Raw genomic sequence first — 19,740 nt, forward strand, 5'->3', positions numbered from 1 at the left:
GCCCCTGGTGAATGGTACCCAGGGCCCTGTGACCTGAGAAGACCCCTGTGACCTGAGAAGACCCCTAAGGGCTGCAGCACTTATTGTGCCACCCTTAGAGGTCCTGTACCCTGACACACACACACTGCCTTTGCAGGCTGAGTGTCTTGGTACAGAACAAAACAAACAGTTGACATGACACACAGCCCTGTGTGCCATGCCCACAAATACCTCAGTCACCCCTCTAGCTGGGTGCACTATGCCAGTGTTGAGGGTACAGGTGCATGAGCCCTGTACTCCTACAGTACCAGGTCCATTCCTGGGCACTGTGTGCAGTGCTGCCATTAAGAGTATATGGTGCTGGGAGGTCGTCATCACGAACTCCACAGTACCAGGATGGCTACACTGAAGACTGAGAAGTTTGGTATCAAACTTCTCAGCACATTAAACTCACACTGATGCCAGTGTGGGATTTAATGTAAAATGCACAACAGAGGGCATCTTAGAGATGCCCCCTGAAACTAACCAACAACCAGCGTCCTGACTGAGAGGCTGCCTAGGCTGCCACCCAGCAGACCTGTTGCTGGACCCCTGGGTAGAGAGCCATCCGCTCTTGTGGGTCTGCAACAATGCACATCCTGGGCGTGGTGCTAGGTCTCCTCTCCCAGAATGGGCAGGGGAAGCTTCAAAGGCATGCTGCCTTTGTGAGCTTCTCCAGGCCACTTGCTGTACTGAGCAACTGGCCCCCATCGGTTTTGACCCCCACTCTGGCGGGAAGACTGGTAGGAAAACCCAAGGGAGTAAAGGGGGTGTGCCAGCCTCTACCAACCCCACCCCTCAGGTGGGGGAGGAGAGGTGAAGCACGACCCCGGGCTCTCGCCATCTTGAGGATGGGGAGCCCTACCCAATCAGGACTAGGCTCCTGCCCCCCTCCCACAGGAGAGTGGCAGGCTAGGGGGTGTACCCACCCCAGGGAAGGTACTCATTGGTCCCTGACCTCTATCTACCTGTAACGCCCCTAAATTTAGTATTTAGGGGCACCCTGAACGTTCCTTCCTCAGATCCCGATTTTGAAACAAGAAGAAACAAAAGAAAGAAGACCTGCTGTTAACAATGACCACGAGGACGTCCCCCCAGCGACTGTGATTCAGAAACCAGCACCCAAGGACCCTCCTCGACACTCCTGACGACGCCTGCAGCCTCACAACCAGGGACCCCTCCAACCGCGACCAGCAGAGGGTAAGATTTCCCGACGCCAAAAGGCACCCCTGCACCCGGCACCTTGCTGCCCCCTGTGCCCAACTCCTGGGTTCCTACCTAACCTACAGCTTCCCAACTTACCTCTCGAAGTGGTGGTTGCACCTGAAGAATCTCCGTCCCCGAGCTTGCAGCCTTTGTTCGTCTTGCAGCTTCTCCATTGAAATCCATTGAGCGCCCAACTGCTCAAATGCACCCTGCACCCATCTATCCTGTCTTACTTCCCCACTTGCCCTGTGTAAGTGACCAGGAGCCCAGCTCCCACAGCCGCGTGGCCTGCCTGCTAGCAGCCACCAACCAAAGGCCCCCTGCCCGCCATAGGATAGCATTGGGCCATACTCTCTCTGCACCCGGCTGCCCCTGTGCTGCTGAGGGTGTAACAACTGTACCCCCCGACCCTGGGAGACCCTTTGAGTCTATGCCCAGAACTTTAACTCTGCCAGTCGAGTACTTACCTAAAAGCCGATAACCTACATTTTCTCCATCGGATAACATTGACTGGTTTCACTTGGAAATTCTTCTAAGTGTCGAGTTTTGAAACTTTAAAATATTCACTTAAAATCAGCCGATCAATGAAAACTAAATTACTCTCCTGTTACCAGGAGAGATCCCAGTGCTGGATCTTGGTGCCCAGCACTGACCCTGAAAAGTAATTATAACTGTACTTACCGATAACTTGATTTTTCTCAATAGGATAACATTGCCTGGTTTTTACCAGAAATTCTTCTAAGTGTCGATTTTTGAAACCTACAAATATTCCTTAAAATGGCCTGTGTGGCTAAGCGTAACATTGCACAGCTGTGGGGTTCCCCGAGGCCGCCCACGGTCGCGGTATGGAAGGAGAACATGGACTGGTGTATGTTTAGGGAAAAGACGGTGTATGTGGCGAGAGGCAAGCCTGGAAAATGGACTAAGGTATGGGGTCCATGGAACTCATATCGTGGGCATATCTGCACCCCGCCTCTGCCGTTAGAGGTCGATATTGCTTTGTCCCCCTAGCCACGCATTCTGCGGGATTGTGTGAGGTGTGTTCCATGCTTTGTTTTCCCGCTGCCCCCCGCTTCCACTTCCTGTCAAGAACTGCTTTTGACACTGTCCGTTGTCCCCCGTCCTGGGAAGCGCACGCTGCTATTTTGGACTCTCATTGCCTTGAGTGTGTTTTGTGTTTAATTAAAAATGAAACTGTTTTTGATTGCTCTTGGCCTATGGCCACGGCCTGTTGCATCTACCTACGGACTGCCGGGAGCCTCGCCTCTGGTTCATTTGACTGTGTGGCGTTGCATTGCGGGCCCTCGGGCTCTATAGCGGCCGGCCTTGGTGGTTGTAGGCCCTTGTATGTATCTTATTGTATAATAAAGGTTTCTTTAAAAAAAAAAAAAAAATGGCCTGTGTAACAAAAACGATTTATTTCAACTGTTTACAGGAAATGCACCAGGACTGAATCCAGGATCCAGCCCTGAGTAAGAAAATCATACGCAAAGTAATTGAAATTGCATTTACTTAAACTCCCATTGAGCTCAATGTTATAATTGTGTTTGAATTGTGTTGCCTATTGCAACAACTGTAGCTATTGCATTTAAAAGTCTATTGTCTATTGAAAGTATATGACTAGAATGTCTCAAGTATTTTTTGATACCTACTTGTGGTTCTAAAATGAAACAACTATATATTTGTATATACAAACCATTGGCCTAGAGTTCAGTTCTTGAGTTTGTGAGACCATTTGCTGACTGAGTGTGTACAACAAATGCTTTACACTGTCCTCTGATACTGCCTTACTGCTCGACCAAGCTACCACTCTAAAGAGTAAGGTTATATCTAACTTTAGCTTCTGCCAAACCTCTGGGGACTGTGGACTCTGTACACCCTGTACCTTACCTTGGTACAGTATATACAGAGCCACTTTCTTACGGCGATCCATGGACATACCGTATCAATACTGAACAGTTCTTAATACACTTGATTTCTGGCCATTCAATGTTCAGCAAACCATGTTTTGACAAGGAATTGTTGATGGGAAAGGCCAGAGCTGCCGATTTTGGAGCTGGAACCAAGATAGAGTATTGATGACGACTCAACATCTTGGGATTCTGGGTAAATCAAGTAATCTCCCCGCACCTATCAAAAACGAATATGTTCTTGTGTAATGTAGCTGGTGCTCTTCTAAAGCACTCTAATGCCTTCTAATACCCCAAGGCTCGTCACTCAGCCCCACACTCTTCAACATCTACATGGCCCCAATTGCTGCCATTGTCAGACAGCACAGACTCAGCATCATATCCTACGCCGATGACACCCAGCTCATCCTCTCCCTCACCAAGGACCCCATCACCACCAGACTCGGTTTCCAGGAAGGCATGAAGTACGTCACATCCTGGATGAGCAGCAGCTGCCTGAAATTCGAATTGGAGAAGACAGAGGTCTTCGGGAGCCCTCCCATCCCTACAGACCAAGCCCGAAACCTTGGTATCATACTCGACTCCTCCTTCTCCATGACCCGCCAGCTCAACGCAGTCACCTTCAGCTGCTTCAACACCCTCCACGTCCTCTGAAAGACCTTCAAATGGATCCCACCCGAATCAAGAAAGACCGTCACCCACGCACTCATAACCAACAGACTGGACTACGGAAACGCCCTCTACGCTGGGATCAACAAGTCTCTGCTCCACAAACTCCAGACCATACAGAACACCACTGCCAGACTGGTCCTCGGTAGCCCTCAACACGAATACATCACCCAATACCTGCGGAACCTCCACTGGCTCCCCGTCGAGAAGAGTCACCTTCAAGATACTCACCCATACCTACAAATGCCTCCACAACACCGGACCCAAATACCTCAGCGAAAGAATCTTTCCACGTCCCCAAGAGAAACCTCTGATCCGCCGCCCTCGCCAAAATCCAGCGCATCCGCAGAGCCAGAACATGCGGAAGAGCCTTCTACTACGCTGTGGCCAAGACCTGGAACGAGCTCCCGATCGACATCAGACGCTCCCCCCTCCCTGAACATCTTCAGGAGGGCACTGAAGACATGGCTCTTCGAATGAACGGAGCTGCTACCCCACCTCCCCCCATCGCCTTGAGACCCTCTCGGGTGAGCAGTGCGCTTACAATTCCCCTGATTGATTGATTGATCAAGTCAGCGCTATACAAAAAAATACTGTACTGTTTATGTAAACTGATTCAGCCTGATCATTTTGTTTTGTGTGTGTGTGTGTTATAGTTCATTGCTTATGTGCTTGTATTAAAAGGCATGTGACCAAATACGAAATTCCCAGACCTCTTGTTTGGAAGCATCCCTGAGCCAGGACCAACCAGACTTCCACTAGCATATCGGAACTGTAGTGTCCTCCCCAGCCCAGGAGCATGCAAATGAATACACCACACATGGAGCTCTGTAATTGACATCTTTATTCCTCAGCATACGATTAGACACTGCACACTTATCATGCCATAACCGTTAATACCCACACCTTAACACCTCCCAGCAAGTGATGTAATTCCTCTGTTGAGTCCGCCCACAGCTGCAAGTATCCTAGTGCACATAGTCTCACAACACTACATCTGCCGCTTTGTTAAATAAAAAGTGCAACCCTATTTCTTCAGTATGTCATTGAGGCTCTCACACTAGTCGGCCAGTTCGAGTGGTATGAGATGTTTGAGGTGCACTCTGACCATACACCCATGGCACAGCCTCTGGTGTTTGATCTGGACTGTTAGGCTGGATTGTCTAGTTCATGAATGCAAGAGATGAAGAACATCTAGGTAGGTGCCTAAAGTGTGATACGTCCTGTGTGATGGACTTTCCGGGACGATGTGGCATCACCATATGTCCTTTGCACATCACAATGTTCATAGGATCGACAGCAAATGGAGTGTCTGTTTTCCGCCTTTGTTTCTGCTTGACTAGGACCCAGACACATACATTGAAGACTGTTTCCTGAGCTATTTGTCACCGATCGGCATATGTTTTCATTTTGCACTTTCGAGAAGTGTCTGTGGGACGAACCTCATCAGCATTCAAGGATCAGTCTTCTGTCCACTGTGGCAGTTTGGTGCCGGTGGCTCTCCCAAATAGCAAGGTGGCAGGACTCTGATCAGTTGTGGAGTGAGGAGTTGAGCAATAACCAAGGACGTCTTGATTTAACTCAATCCCCTCCATCCATGCCTATTAATGTACCCATAATTCATTACACAACACCATTGCTTTGGGGCCACAGAGGTGTACTGTTTTGATGCTTGACATTTAGTCTGGCTAGAAACTCCTTGAATTCTTTGCTGTTGAAAGGAGGACCACTGTCAGATTTGAGAATGGCGGGGATACCGCATGCGGCAAAGATCTCATTGAGCCGCCCGATTACCTTGTCATGAGTTATTGATAACTCCTCTACTAAAGGAAACCATGAATACTCATCAATCACTACCATGAAATGATGTCCATTTCTAAAGGGCCCAAAGAAAACAATTGCAATTCCTTCCTAAGCCTGTGCAGGAAGGTCCGACGTTGTCAATGGATGCTGCGTCACTTTGGGGGTAAGGCAGTTGCGAAAGATGACACTCTTAGTTCCCTCTCAACTTGCTGATCTAGGTACAGAAACCACCATCTGTCTCTTAGGGCTCTTTTAGTGGCTACAATGCCACAATGTCCTTCCTGGGCTAGTTCAATGAGGCTCTCGGGTATGATGATTCTCGAAGCCTCTCAATACAAAACCTTCCCTGGTAATGGACGGCTCATTCTGTACATTTTTGAAATTCAACATCGTCAGCAAAAGCAAAAGTCTTCCATGATTAAGTTAAAATGATGTCCTTGAGGACAAATATGTTCTTATCGGTATTAGTAGCAGCAATAATCTGTTCAATGGGTAGGGCTGCTGGCGTGCTGGACCTCACAAAATTAAGTTCATGCACTGCTCCGCCGTTTTGGGTGTTGAACTGTGATGATGTAGCGGTACTTGTGAAAAGTAGTCAGCAGAGTTCTGATCTTTACCCAGATTGTGCACACTAGCATAGTCATATTCTTGCCATCACAACCGCCACCTCTCAATGCGAGGCGGCATCTTATCTTTAGGGTATCCAAAAATAGTGAGCAGCTTGTGGTGGTCTGTAATGATAGTGAACAGTTTTCCGTATAGAAACGCATAAAAATGGTTGCAGGCCCACACTACAGCCAGATTCTCCCTCACATTCTGTGTCAGACTGGCTTTGACTGACATAGGCCACAATATGTCTCTGAACATTCGGATGACCATTAGGTTGAGCAGGGATTGACCCCAGCCCCACTGGGCTCACATCTACTGTGATTGCAGTCTGTAACTCGGCGTCAAAATAGGCAAATCTCGGTTGCATTCTTAATTGCATGTTTAATTCTTTTGAAGCTTTGATCACGTTCGGCAGACCACTGGAAAGGTACATTTTGTGTTTCTCAGTGGGCCGCTGACAGTAACAAAGTCACAAATGTACCATGAGCAATAACTGCCCATTCCTAAGAAGGATCGCAGCATGGTGACATCTTGTGGGGCCCTAAAAGCTGACGGAGCTTGTACTTTATCTGGGTCAGGAGTCATTCCTACATCAGAGAATATGTGCCCAAAGTATTTAAGTTTGGTCTTGTGGACCTCACAGATTTCTGTATTCAGAGTAAGACCTGCATCAGCAAGTAACTGGCACACTTGTGTAAGAGCCTTGTCATGCTCATTTTGCGCTGCTCCAAATACCAGTATGTCATCATTGTAATTAAAACCATGCGTGATAGGTTGAATTATTTGACGTATAACATCCTGAAATATGTCTGCAGCTGACATTTCAAAACTCAACCTTTTGCATGTGAACAAACCAACATGAGCCGAAAAAGTAGTGCTGTACCCACAGCTCTCTTACAACTCGAATTGATTTTACCCTTGTACAGATCAAGACTGGAGAAGACTTTGACACCGTTCAGTTGCATGATCATGTTCACTAGGCATGGACCAGGATGTCTTTCTCTCTCAATTTCTTTGTTGGTCTGGAGCCTATCAACCTCCAGTGTCCTTTTTTGGCACCACCACTATGGGCGAGACACAGGGCATTTCCAGTTCTTTCTCAACAGCTTCTTGCAAGTGAAAAGCGACTCTGCAGTGCCGTTGGGCAACAGGACGAATGTCCTCATTGATATGAAGTTGGACTTTCATTGTCTTGAGACAAGAAACAACATGAGATGAAGATTGGAACTGACTCTCAATTTCAGATCGAGTGATGAGGTTGTAATTGGGAGATACCAGTCCCATATCAGCAGCAGTGGAAACTGAGTAGGCATGCAGTTGACAAAGTTCCTTGAAGAGGGTGAATTGGCACTTGCACTGATACTGCTTTATGTTGCATTGTTGCTGTGAATAACTTTTGACTCTGCAGTAATTTAGCAGCAGTCCACATGTATACCTTCTTGTTTGATGGGTGGAGGTGTGGCACAGGAGACAGACTATTGAACCTTTCGACTAGCATGATGTTAATCAAAGCACCACTGTCTATAATAACTGTTATAGGGCAACCGTTGACCAATATTGTAGACCTGGAGCAGTGTCCAAATGTATTCGGTTGTTTTGTTGGGTGGTTTCTTTGTTCTTCCTTGCAAGCAGCCAAACCTACATGGGCGTGTGGTTGTTTGGTCAATACCATCATCGTACAACCATCTTCTTCACCGGCAATTGACAGTGACGTCGAAGACCATTTGTTGGATAAACTTGACGATAATCGACTTTGTCTGATTTCTACTTGTCGTAACTGATGTTGCCTTTTGGCCTGGTCGAGAATGCTTCTAGAACCTTCTGGTGCCCTTTTTCTCTTTTTGCTGAGACGCATTTGGTTTTTCTTTCGCTTTGCAGAACATTACAAAGTGTTTTTCTTATCCGCAGCCTTTGCATGTCTGTCCCATGGCTGGACATTTACCTTCATGGGAAAACGAAAACCCACTTGCGTTCATCTACCTCGTGCCTGTGCCTGCTTTTCAAGACCAACGCTGATTCATCTTTCACTGTTCCAGCTTCCATATCCACAGTCTGTTCGATCTGCTCTTTCATCGGTCCTTGCAGCCATTAGTACTTTCTCTAAACTGAGCGTTTCTCTCAGAATGTGTCTTCTGAAAGAGTATGAAAGACAGCCATTTGTGACTCTGAGGAGTATGGCTTCTTGATCATTTAATTCACAAATCTTGCACTGTTTAATAAGCATGTTAAGTCTCTCAACAAACTCATCCATCGTTTACCAGCTTGACATGGAATGTTACCCATATGAAAGTGCTGGCTGCACCTGCCTTTCACTCATGTTTCCACTTAGTAGGTCTGTTTAATCCACATGCCACTGATGCCTCAGCTGTCTAAGTTATGTGAGTAATGGATGCTGGGACTACCACTGCCTTGCTGCATCTCTTAGGCAGGGAACGGGGGCTTGCACTGCAGCTGACGATTAGAACCTGTAGCGTCCTCCCCAGCCCATTAGTATGCAAATGACCACGCCACACACCGAGCTCCATAGTGTATGTATTTATTCTTCAGAGTGCAACTGTTAGCTGCACCACTGCTCAATAAACATTATTAACTACACCCAAATGATTGCGTCATTCTCCTACGAATATTACTTTTAGGCCTTTTGGTTTAACGCGCTCAGCAAATGCTACAAATACAAATATATACATTATAGTTCCTTTTTGAGTCATTGAGGTGCTTGTACCAGTCTTCCAGATCCAGTCGTGTGAGGTTGATGAGGCGGAGGAGAAGTCCCTACCTCTACCAGAGGGGATGCAGAGGTAGGTGTAGGAGTTAGACTCTCCAGACTCTCAGGTGGGCAGATCCTACTTCGGACATCGGATCTTGTGATGGACTTTGCAGGACTTTGAGCGATCACCATAGATCCTTTACTCGTCACAACCCTCAAGGGTTCAGCATCAAATGGAGAAATATACTTGCATTTCTGTTTTTGCTAGACCAAGACCCAGTCTCATTTCTTGAAAACCATGTCTTGAGCACATCTGCATTTATGAGCATAAGTCTTCCTTCTGGACGTGTGCTAGGGATCCGTTGTACAGATCTCATCGCCATCTGTTAGTGGGCCATTGCAGCAATTTGGTTCCCATGGCTTTCCCAAACATCAAGGTGGCAGGGCTTTCACCTGTAGTGGAATAGAGAGTTGACCTTCAAGCAAAAAGGGCTGAGCATAGAGCTGATTCAAGATCATTTACTTATTTCGCAGCGTGCTGAACGACTCTCTTTAGGGTGCCCATGAATCGTCCGAGAAACACCTTTGGCAAGTGGCCAGGGACCTGCACTTTTCTGATTTTTGACATTCATTTTAGTGATAAAATCCTTTAACTCTTGTCAGTTGAATGGTGGGCCATTGTTGAAATTGAGAATGGAGAGAACACCCCAAAAATGTAATTAAAAGTCCCCAATGACTTTGTCATGTGTGGTTGATGACAGGACTTCCACAAAGGGAAATCACGAGTACTCTGATTTCCATTGTTGAGGGGTCTAAAGAAACCAACTATCCTCTCCCACACCTGCTTTGGGAGGTCAGACATTAACTAGTGGATGTGGTGTTGTTTTGGGAAACAAGCAGTTAAACAAATGACAAGCCTTCAATTTTCTTTTAACTTTTTCATCAAGGCGAGGAAATCCCACACTGTCTTCAAGAGCTCTCCAGATGGTGACAATGCCATGATGGCCCTTGCGGGCTAGTTCAATAACTTGTCTCAGGCACTCCGGAATGACAATTCAAGATCCTCTTAATGTAATGCCTTCTTGAGTGACAGAGTTCCTCTCTCACATCTTTGAATTTCTGATATTCAAAGTCCTCTGTAAGCGCTCAAGTGCGTTTATTTTCCCATGATTGCTGGACAATAATGTCTTTGAGAACAAGCATATCTCGGTCTATGTTTGTAGCAGCATGAATGTATTCCACCAAATAGCTGCAGGTATGCTTGACTTGACCACGAAGTTGACATTGGCCTCTGCTGCTTTAGATGTTGTACTGTGACCCTGCACTGGCACTTCTGAAAAGAAGTCAGTGGGATTTTGGTCTTTCTCTGGCCTATGTTCAATAGTGTAATCATACTCTTGCAGCCGCAACCCCCACCTCTCGATTCGAGGGGGCATCTTGGCTTTTGGATTCCCAAAAATGGTGAACAACCCCTGGTGGTCAGTAACAAGGGTGAGTGCTTTCCATATAGAAACACATGGAAGTTTTCACATGTCCACACTACAGCTCGACTTTTTTCTCAGGTTGGGAGTAAGCACGTTCGATCTGCTACAGACTACTACTCGCATAATCCACAATGTGCCTTTGAGCATTGATGTGTCCACTGTGCTGAGCTAGGATCGCACCCAACCCCACTGGGTTGGCATCTACCATAAGCCAGTATGATGTTTGGGATCAAAATATGCCATTTCAGTATCTTTCTCAATTGCTTATTTGAGTTTCTTAAAGCTTTGATCACATTCAGGTGACCACTTGAGCACAGCGTTCTCTTTTGTCAAGCCTCTCAAAGGGGCACTGCCTGTGGCAAAATCACAAATGTATCTAGAACAGTTCCTGGCCATGCCAGGGAAAGATCGAATCATGGTCACATCTTGTGGTGGATTAGTGGATGATAAGGCTTTTACTTAAGCCGGATCTGGTGTATCTCCTTTTCAGAGAAAATATGCCCAAAGAATTTGAGTTTTGTTTTGTGAAATTCACACTTTTCTGTCTTCAAAGTGAGACCTGCGTCAGCAAGTAAATGTCACACTTGTGTAAGGGTTTTGTCATGTTCCTTTTGAGGGGTCCCAAATACTAGTATGTCATCACTATAATTAAAAGCATGTGGGACGGGCTGTAGTATGCGGTGAATGACATTCTTTAAGATTTCTACAGCTGACAACACTCCCAAAGCTTAGTTTTTTATATGTGAAAGAATTAATGTGGGTGGAAAAGGTGGCAATGTACCTGAAATGTTCCTCTAGTTCGAGTTGGTGATATCCCTTGGCAAGGCAAGAAAATACTTTGGCACATTTCAGCTGTGTAATCATGTCTGCAACGAGCAGGCTTGGAACTTGTTTTTTCTGAATTGCTTTGTTAACTTGGCGGAAGTCGGCACAAATGTGCATGGCACCTCCATGCACTTGGGCACTACCGCTATGGGTGAAACCCATGTCGGACCAATAGAGTGCGCAATGATATCAAGCTTTAACAGTGTTTCCAGTTATTTTTCAATAGCTTCTTGCAAGTCAAAACCAACTTCACGATGTCTTTGGGCATCAGGATGAATGTCCTCATTGATATGAAGTTGCACTTTCATGGTCTTAAGCTTTCATATTCCATGAAACAATGGCGGGAACTGACTTACTATATCGGCATGCACATTTATGTGATAGTTGATGGAGATAAGGCCCATGTTAGCTGTAGTACTGAAATTGAATAAACCTGTACCTTGTAGAACATGAATCAGCACTTGTACTTTCATCTTTTTGTGTCTCATGTTTGCTACAAATAACTCTTGATTTTGCTATGGTGTGGAGGCATCCCAAGTGTATACCTTTGTCTTCGAAGGCGTGAGACAGGACACTGGAGAAAGTTCCTTGTACTTCTGTGAGAAGTTGGCCTGGTATATGATGTTCACTAGTTATAGTGACCACCTTGTACCATGCCAAGCAACCCTTATGGTGTGGTTGTAAGTCAACCTTTTCGGACTAGCTGCCCTAGTGGTAGCGTAGGCTAAGCAGTCTTTGAGGCTAAACTCGTTAAAGCGTGTTAAGCAGGCTGTTTTACAAAATGTAACCCCCCTTTATACCAATGAAAGGACACCACACAGATATATATTGAAAATATATATGTATTTATTTCTCAAAGTATCCCCTAGACTCTTTATGAGCACAGGAGCACAAATCCTTCAACAAGACAATGTGATAATATACAGAAGTTGCACTTTATATGGATGGGCCCTGGTGGCCACTCAAACCATATACTAAAATAGTGGTATAAGTACCACGAACAGGAAAGGGAAAAGGCCTAGGGCCTCTAGAATCGCTGGGCCTACAAGGAGCTAACTTCAGTTAGTGACCAGGAGGTCCATGGGTCGCGTGTGCAGTGAAGAAAGTTACACGCGGGCTCCCATAGGGTTTCAATGGGTGCGTAAAAGTTACAAAGTTACTGCAGAAAGGGTCTTCTGAATGGACTACGATCTTTAGATTCAAAACACAGACACTAGAGATGTTTCTCTACACTTGGGCACCGGAGTGCCAGCTTTACCTCACCCACAGGAAGCGGGTGCATAGGTCTCGAAGTGCGTCGGGTTTCTTCTATCGATTCAATGGAGCCTGATGACAAAGATGCTGCAGGCGGTCGGTCCAGAAGAGATGCGGTGGATCCAAGGGTGGATCGGAGTTGTAGAAGACCTGAAAGCAGAGGGGACAGTGTTCACAGTCACTAGCCAGTGACAGGCGTGGCACCAGGTAGGTACCAGGCGATGTCGGGTGCAAACAGGCAAAGAGGTGTAGCTTGTCTCCGCAGCCACGTGGTCCCTGAAGGTCAACAACGCCCAGGAGTCGAGTCACGAGCTGTCCCACGCAGGCTCTCGCCGTCGGCGGTGTCGGCGACTCAACAGAAGCAAACAAGCCTTGGCAAATGCAGGAGTCGTGGAAGTTCAAGAAAGCTGATTGTTCTGACCAGCAAGGTCAGAGGGGCTGCTCTTTTGGAGAGCAGCTAGGGCCAGTCTGGAGCAACCAGACCAGCGTCGTTGATTTTAAGTTTCGTCGCAAAAATGGTCACTAGCCAACGGGCCAGGGACCGGGCAGGCGCGTCGAGATGCAAAATGCAGAGGGGCCCCACGCAGATCGTGGAGATGCTGGAGGGCTCACCTTTGGTGCAGATGCTGCTCGATGGTTGGGCTTCTCAGGACCCAAAGCACAACTCGGAGGGAGCCTCTGTCGCTGCGCTTGCAGCTTGACGTCGGTCTTTCAAGATGGCTGGCTCCACGTGTCTCGGTGCCTCCACGGGTTCCTTCTTTTCAGGGACTGTGGATCGGGCGGTGAGAGGTCTGGAGGTCCAGGTCTTCTCGGGCTCTGGGCTCAGGCTCTGGCAGGAGGCGGCGGCAAAGCAGACGTTCAATAGCTGGTTGGTGCTTGCGTTAGTAAGATGGTCACTCCCTGACCATAGGGGAGATTTCCTTCAGTCCTCTGTGCAGCAGAGCGTCGAAGTTCCCGTCTTCTTCTTGTGGTTAAGTTGATTCCAGGATGTCTGAAGTCTTAGGACACAGCTCCTACCTTTAAGCGGATTCTAGGGGCCGGACTACCTGCTAGGTCCCTCCCTAAGGGTGGGACCAGGAAGGGGGGTGGTTACACCCCCAATCCTTTGTCCAGCTCACCCCAGGTCCGGGGCTGGTGTGCCCCAGGACCGGTTTGAACTGGCATATGCACCAAGGCTCCTTGTGAGCCTCAGGCATGTCTGGTTTCTTTCAAGCCCTACCTGACCAATACACAAAATCCTGTCTGGGGTGGTGCACGCACCTCCTCTGGCAGGAAACCCTTTGTCCACACCTCCCAAGCTGGAAGGACACCCAGCAGCAGGAGGGCAGACTTGTGTCTGTGGTGGCAGCATCCATTTTTTGGAGCTGAGGCTATGTCTGATTTTACCCGGGTTTCAGGTACTGTACATGTCGTGTCCCTCTAGAAGGGTGGAATGCTAACCCCGTCGCCAGAATTGGCGAGGGGTTAGTATTCCAATTCGTATGACACCTTACTCGACATGTTTTGATACAGCCAAAACAAAGATAGCATTTAACCGCGAGGTTCATAATGCACTTAAGAGTATATGGTATGACGATATCTGGAAACAGTAGAAGGAAGTTGTTCCGACCACTGCAGACAGGCTCAGCTCATGCCAGAGCACCATCTCACATGGAACCAAGCACTCTGCCTTCAGGATTGTTAAGGCCTGCCATAGGAGTGACTTATAGGTTAACATGTGTCCCATTTAAGGTTAGGTATAGGTATACTACACCTAAGTAAGAGGTGGTTACACCAACTTACCCCAGCTGAGTGATCAGCCAGTTGTGTCAAATTTGTTAGGCCAGGCCAGGGGTGGCACAATACATGCTTCAGCCCCTGGTAGGCCTTAGATACACCAATGCCCTGGGTACCTAGTGTACACTGGTACAGGGGCTCACAGGGTGATCCACTTCCAATTGGTTATGCACCTAGGGTGCATAGTGTAAATTTAGTAGAGAGAACAGCAGGCTGGGGGTCTGATTAGCAGGCCCACAGCCTCAATATGTCAAAAACCAGTGAAGCAAAAAGCAAAAATTTGAGGTGACCATAGGATAGCAGACCCTACTTTCCTACACAACCCCCCCCCCCCCAAACGCAGGGACATTAAACTAGCCTTGACCAGTCTTGTCTTCATGTCCTAAGTGGAAGTACCTGGAGAGACCATCTGCATTCTCATGGTCTGTACCTGGCCGGTGCTCCACTGTAAAGTCCATCCCCTGTAGGGAAATGGACCACCTAAGCAGTTTGGGGTTTTCAGCCTTCATCTGATTTAGCCACAAGAGGGGCTTATGGTCGGTCTGAATCTTGAAGTGAGTGCCAAACAAGTATGGCCTCAGCTTCTTCAGGGCCCACACCACAGCAAAGGCCTCCCTCTCAATAGCTGACCAATTCTTCTCTCTGGGGGTCAACCTTCTGCTAATAAAAGCAATGGGTTGGTCTTGACCATCTACATTAAGTTGTGACAGCACAGCTCCCACACCCAACTCAGAAGCATCCGTTTGGACAATAAACTCTTTGGAGTAGTCAGGACTTTTCAGGATAGGTGCAGAGCACATGGCCTTCTTCAGGTCATCAAATGCCTTTTGACAGCTTACTGTCCACTGAACCTTTTTGGGCATCTTCTTGGATGACAGATCATTAAGAGGAGTCACAATGGACCCATAGTTCTTAACAAACTTCCTGTAGTACCCAGTCAAGCCCAAGAAAGCTCGAACTTGAGTCTGGGTGGTTGGAGGAGACCAGTCCTTGATGGATTGTATCTTACTCTCCACTGGTTGAACTTGGCCTCCACCTACAAGGTGGCCCAAATACACAACCTTACTCTGCCCTATCTGGCACTTAGTAGCCTTGATAGTGAGGTCTGCCTTTTGCAGAGCCTCAAGTACCTTCTTCAGGTGGATCAGGTGATCCTCCCAGGTGGAGCTAAAGACAGCAATGTCATCAAGATATGCTGCACAAAAGTCATCCAACCCAGTAAGGACTTGATTCACCAACCTTTGGAAGGTGGCAGGTGCATTCTTCAGACCAAAGGGCATCACCAAAAATTGATAATGCCCACCTGGGGTTGAGAATGCTGTTTTGGCCTTAGACTCCTCAGCTAACCTGATTTGCCAATAGCCAGCTGTCAAGTCAAATGTGCTCAAAAACTTAGCAGAAGCTAGTTTGTCTATGAGCTCATCTGCCCTTGGAATAGGATGTGCATCTGTCCTGGTGACAGCATTGAGTCCTCTGTAATCCACACAGAACCTCATCTCTCTCTTGCCATCTTTGGTGTGAGGTTTGGGGACCAGAACCACTGGGCTAGCCCAGGGGCTCTCTGAGGGTTCAATGACACCTAATTCCAGCATTTTGTGTACCTCAGCCTTTATACAGTCCCTGACGTGGTCAGGTTGTCTGTAAAGTTTGTTCTTCACAGGCAGACTGTCACCAGTGTCCACCACATGGGTACACCAGTAAGTTTGACTAGGTATCAAGGAAAACATGTGTTGAAATGATTGTAGAACCTGTCTACATTCAATCTGCTGATGCTCAGTGAGGGTGCCTCCAAGGGTCACTCCTTCAACTGAACCATCCTCAGGGTTCTGAGACAACAGGTCTGGGAGAGGGTCACTCTCTTCCTCCTGTCCCTCATCTGTAGCCATGAGCAAGCCCATGTCTGCCCTGTCAACATATGCTTTTAACCTGTTAACATGGAGTACCCTGTGGGGACTCCTGGGAGTTCCTAGGTCCACCAAGTAGGTAACCTCTCCCTTCTTTTCCAGGATTGTATGGGGTCCAGACCATTTGTCTTGGAGTGCTACTGGGGCCACTGGCTCCAACACCCATACTTTCTGTCCTGGCTGAAATTCAACCAAGACAGCCTTTTGGTCATGCCAAGCTTTCTGTAAGGCCTGGCTTGCCTCAAGGTTTTTGGATGCCTTCTCCATATACTCAGCCACCCTGGAGCGGAGACCAAGTACATAGTCCACTATGTCTTGTTTAGGCTTTTTGAGAGGTAACTCCCATCCTTCCTTCACTAAACACAGTGGGCCTCTCACAGGGTGCCCAAACAACAATTCAAAGGGGCTGTAGCCAACTCCTTTTTGTGGGACCTCTCTGTAAGCAAACAGAAGGCAGGGTAGAAGGATGTCCCATCTTCGCCTGAGCTTTTCAGGTAATCCTTTGATCATACCCTTTAGAATCTTGTTGAATCTCTCAACAAGCTCATTGCATTGTGGGTGATAAGGGGTGGTGAACTTGTAGTTGACACCACATTCCTTCCACATAGCTGTCAAGTATCCTGACATGAAGTTGGTACCTCTGTCAGAAACCACCTCCTTAGGAAACCCCACTCTGGAGAATACTCCCAGCAGGGCCCTGGCCACAACAGGAGCTGTAGTGGTCCTAAGGGGAATTGCCTCTGGATACCTGGTGGCATGATCCACTACCACCAGTATAAATCTGTGCCCAGATGCAGTGGGAGGGTCCATGGGACCCACTATATCTATTCCCACTCTTTCAAAGGGAACCCCCACCACAGGTAGTGGTATTAGGGGGGCCTTTGTTGTGCCACCTGATTTGCCACTGGCTGGGCAGGTCACACAGGAGCGACAAAACTCCTTGGTATCTTCATTCATGTGAGGCCAGTGAAAGTGAGGGACAAGCCTGTCCCAAGTCTTGTTCTGGCCTAAGTGTCCTGCTAAAGGAATATCATGGGCCAAGGTAAGAAGGAAGCCCCTAAATTGCAGAGGTATAACCAACCTCCTGGTTGCACCAGGTTTTGGGTCTCTAGCCTCTGAATAAAGGAGCCCATCATCCCAATACACTTTATGGGTACCTTGAGCATTCCCAGCAGCCTCAGCAGCAGCCAGCTGTCTGAGGGGTTCAAGAGATGGACAGGTTAACTGAGCCTGCCCCAAGTCAGCCCTGGAAGGTCTCCCTGTCCCCAGAAACTCAACCTGATCAGGTTCAAGCTCTTCAGGGACAGTTCCTTCAGGGTTCTCTAGATCATCTTCCTGGGAAGGCTGATCATCACCTTGAGGCAGGGGGAAGGCACAGCCTTAACCCTCCTGTTCTTCTTCTTGGTAGGTGCTTGGTCCATTGTTCCAGGATCCAAGACCTGTGGTTCAGTAAGGCACTTTTTGGCCTGTGACCTGGTCACAGCAAGGACATGTGGTGATATACCTAACATCTCTGCATGTGTCCTGTACTCCACTTCTGACCATAGAGAACTCTCTAGGTCATTGCCCAACAAACATTCTACTGGGAGGTCTGCACTAACCACAACCCTTTTGAGGCCAGTTACCCCTCCCCATGAGAAGTTAACAACTGCCACACTATGTGAAGTAGTGGCATTGCTGGCATTGGTCACCAGGTAGTTCTCACCTGGTATGTACTGTCCAGGGTCCACAAAGCCTGGTGTCACCATAGTGACACTGGCACATGTGTCCCTGTAGGCTTGAGCCACCTTTTCATTAATTAAAGGAGTCTGTCTGTACTTGCCCAGGTTACTGGGGCTCACAGTCAGGGACAAATCCATGTCCCCATCACAGATCAAGACTGCCTGTGTCAGGGTTCTGTCTAAGTCAGAATCTCCTTCAGTTCCCATAGTGATTCCCACTACACCCTTTGTCTGGGGACCAACACTGCTAACAGTAGTACTGGGAGCAGGTGCCTTAGGGGCAACAGTGTTGGGGGCTCCACCCTTCTTACAATCACTAGTCCAGTGAGTTGTATTCTTGCAAGATTTGCACCAGGGTTTCTTTGGACCTTCTTTCTTCTTCCCTTTAGGCTGGGACCCACCCTCGTTAGTACTAGTTTGGGGCCTGTTGAAGACTTCTGGTCTTTAGATTTCTGATCTCCACCCTTTTGGTCTGTTTTCTTCTGATCACCCCCTTGGCCCTGGTTCTGGTTCTTTTGCTTAACCCTGGTTCTGACCCATTTGTCTGCCTTCTTTCCCAATTCTTGGGGAGAAGTCAGATCTGAGTCAACCAAGTGTTGATGCAGTTGCTGGTTCTGACAGTTATTTAAAATCTGTTCTCTCATCATCAAATTGTACAATCCTGTATAATCAGATACCTTACTTCCCAGCAACCAACCCTCCAAAGCCTTAGTGGCACATTCAATGTATTCAGACCAGTCCTGAGTCTGTGTCTTCTGGGTGTCTCTGAACATTAACCTGTACTGTTCAGTGGTTAAGCCTAACCCATCAACTAGGACACTCTTCAGGGCTCTGTAATTTCTGACATCCTCCTCCCTAACAGTGAGGAGTCTATCTCTGCCTCTTCCTTCAAAGGAGAGCCATAAGATTGCTGCCCACTGGTCTTCAGGAACCTGCTGCACTTTGCAGGCTCTTTCAAGAGCAGTCATCCATTTGTGGATGTCATCCCCACTTTTGTAGGGGGGCACAACCTTGGACAGGTTCCTATTGTCAAAGACCCTATCTTTGTCCTTAGGGACAATGCTGCCACCAGTGGGTATATACCCACTCTCTTTAGGTTGCCTAGCCTTGTTCAGTTTCTCTTCCATCAGGGCTACCTCTAGCTCCTGCTTCCTGATCCTCAGCTGGGCTTCCTGCATTCTGGCCTCATGCTCCCTCCTCTGAGGGGTGGTCATCCTTCTCCTGGAGTGACCTTGAGAGTCTCTAGAGGCATGAGAAGCATTAGATTCACCTGAGTGATTCCTTTGCCTCCCAAGCCCCGTGTTAAGTCCACTGGGGAGATCCAATGGGATGATCCCATTGTCAGTCCCCAATAGCCTTAGGTTAGCTGGGCCACGTATAACACTTGGCACTGGGCTAGTTCTCCCTTCATCCCCACTAGCATCTGTATCCCTATCACTTTCATCCTCTGTTGTATGATTCTCATCTAAGGGATGACTATTGGAAAGGGGTACCTCAGTAGCATCTTCAGAAGGGGGGCCTCCTGTTCCAGTCCCTAAGGGGCCTAACTGGGAGGCTTTCTTGAGAGCTTTCTGATCTTCATCAACTTGTAAAAGCTCTCTGAGTTCAGCAGAAGTAGGGTTCTTGGGCTGTTTAAGGCCCCTGATATTTGCCAACTGCCTGAGCTCATTTTGATTTAGGGTAGCAAAGAGAGTTGGTGCCCTCTGGGGGTCACTCTCGACAGAGATGGGTACCTTGGACCCCTCTGCCCCCTCCATTGCTCTTAAGTGTGGGTGGATGTGTTGCAATCTACCTACACTTGGGTTTACCTACTAAACCTATCTAGTAGTTGTAGTCAGGGTGTGCTACTCCCTT

Source organism: Triturus cristatus, chromosome 7, assembly GCF_964204655.1.
Source record: "Triturus cristatus chromosome 7, aTriCri1.1, whole genome shotgun sequence".
NCBI classification, from domain to species: domain Eukaryota; kingdom Metazoa; phylum Chordata; class Amphibia; order Caudata; family Salamandridae; genus Triturus; species Triturus cristatus.